This window comes from Petromyzon marinus, unplaced genomic scaffold (genome assembly GCF_048934315.1).
Source record: "Petromyzon marinus isolate PM22_M1 ecotype Great Lakes invasive population unplaced genomic scaffold, UKy_Petmar_22M1.pri1.0 PM_G_Scaffold_6, whole genome shotgun sequence".
In the NCBI taxonomy this organism is placed as follows: domain Eukaryota; kingdom Metazoa; phylum Chordata; class Hyperoartia; order Petromyzontiformes; family Petromyzontidae; genus Petromyzon; species Petromyzon marinus.
In genome coordinates, this window is record NW_027423013.1 from 1,842,501 (window position 1) to 1,845,000 (window position 2,500).

Genomic DNA, 2,500 nt, shown 5'->3' on the forward strand with positions numbered 1-2,500 from the left:
GGGATGTGTCTCTTGTGGCTCACGGGGCTGTTAGGGTGGCACAGAAATCCCTCGGAATGGGAAAACGGGTCATTTTCGTGTTGCCACATTGCATGCGAACGGCATGAAACTTCCAGAGGCATTTGCAGCAGGAATGCATGTGCAGTCAAAAAAGTGAATATTTTTCACGGATAGACCCCGTGAAACGCTAGAAATTGGCGGCGATGTCTCTCTTGTGGCTCACGGGGCTGTTAGGGTGGCACAGAAATCCCTCGGAATGGGAAAACGGGTCATTTTCGTGTCGCCACATTGCATGCGAACCGCATGAAACTTCCAGAGGCATTTGCAGCAGAAATGCATGTGCAGTCAAAAAATTGAATATTTTTCACGGATAGACCCCGTGAAACGCTAGAAATTGGCGGGGATGTGTCTCTTGTGGCTCACGGGGCTGTTAGGGTGGCACAGAAATCCCTCGGAATGGGAAAAAACGGGTCATTTTCGTGTCGCCACATTGCATGCGAACCGCATGAAACTTCCAGAGGCATTTGCAGCAGGAATGCATGTGCACTCAAAAAATGTGATATTTTTCACGGAGAGACCCCGTGAAACGCTAGAAGTGGGCGGGGATGTCTCTCTTGTGGCTCACGGGGCTGTTAGGGTGGCACAGAAATCCCTCGGAATGGGAAAACGGGTCATTTTCGTGTCGCCACATTGCATACGAACCGCATGAAACTTCCAGAGGCATTTGCAGCAGGAATGCATGTGCACTCAAAAAAGTGAATATTTCTCACGGATAGACCCCGTGATACGCTAGAAATTGGCGGGGATGTCTCTCTTGTGGCTCACGGGGCTGTTAGGGTGGCACAGAAATCCCTCGGAATGGGAAAACGGGTCATTTTCGTGTCGCCACATTGCATGCGAACCGCATGCAACTTCCAGAGGCATTTGCAGCAGAAATGCATGTGCAGTCAAAAAAAAATTGATATTTTTCACGGATAGACCCCGTGAAACGCTAGAAATTGGCGGGGATGTGTCTCTTGTGGCTCACGGGGCTGTTCGGGTCGCACAGAAATCCCTGGGAATGGGAAAACGGGTCATTTTCGTGTTGCCACATTGCGTACGAACCGCATGAAACTTCCAGAGGCATTTGCAGCAGGAATGCATGTGCACTCAAAAACTTCTATATGTTTCACGGATAGACCCCGTGAAACGCTAGAAATTGGCGGGGATGTGTCTCTTGTGGCTCACGGGGCTGTTAGGGTGGCACAGAACTCCCTCGGAATGGGAAAAGGGGTCATTTTCGTGTTGCCACATTGCATAGGAACGCCATGAAACTTCCAGAGGCATTTGCAGCAGAAAGGCACGTGCACTCAAAAATTTTAATATTTTTCACGCATAGACCCCGTCAAACGCTAGAAGTTGGCGGGGATGTCTCTCTTGTGGCTCACGGGGCTGTTAGGGTCGCACAGAAATGCCTCGGAATGGGAAAACGGGTCATTTTTGTGTGGCCACATTGCATAGGAACGGCATGAAACTTCCAGAGGCATTTGCAGCAGGAATGCATGTGCACTCAAAAACGTCTATATTTTTCACGGATAGACCCCGTGAAACGCTATAAATTGGCGGGGATGTCTCTCTTGTGGCTCACGGGCGCTGTTAGTTAGGGTCGCACAGAAATCCCTCGGAATGGGAAAAGGGGTCATTTTCGTGTTGCCACATTGCGTACGAACGGCATGAAACTTCCAGAGGCATCTGCAGCAGAAATGCATGTGCACTCAAAAACGTCTATATTTTTCACGGATAGACCCCGTGAAACGCTAGAAATTGGCGGGGATGTGTCTCTTGTGGCTCACGGGGCTGTTAGGGTCGCACAGAAATCCCTCGGAATGGGAAAACGGGTCATTTTCGTGTTGCCACAATTGGCATACGAACGGCATGAAACTTCCAGAGGCATTTGCAGCAGAAATGCATGTGCACTCAAAAACGTGAATATTTTTTCACGGATAGACCCCGTCAAACGCTCGAATTTGGCGGGGATGTTTCTCTTGTGGGTCACGGGGCTGTTCGGCTCGCACAGAACTCCCTTGGTCCACCTGATTCGTGCATACAGGCAGCAACTAAAACTCTGTAAACCTGCTGTGAGGACATCTAAACAGTGGACCAGTGAGGCTGTGGAAGATTTGCGGGCGTGCTTAGACTGTACTGACTGGGATATGTTCACGACTGCTACCAATAGTCTGGATGAACTCACAGAGGCTGTGTACATCAGCTTCTGTGAGGACTGCTGTATCCCAACACGTACCAGGGTGAACTTTAACAACAACAAGCCCTGGTTCTCAGCAAAGCTCAAAAGGTTGAGGTTGGAGAAGGAGGAAGCGTTTAGGAGTGGGGATAGAGACAGATTCAAGGAGTCGAAGAACAGGTTTAGCAAAGCGGTGAGAGAGGCTAAACGACTGTACTCAGAGACACTAAAACACCAGTTCTCTACTAACGACGCTGCTTCTGTCTGCCAAAGGGCTCA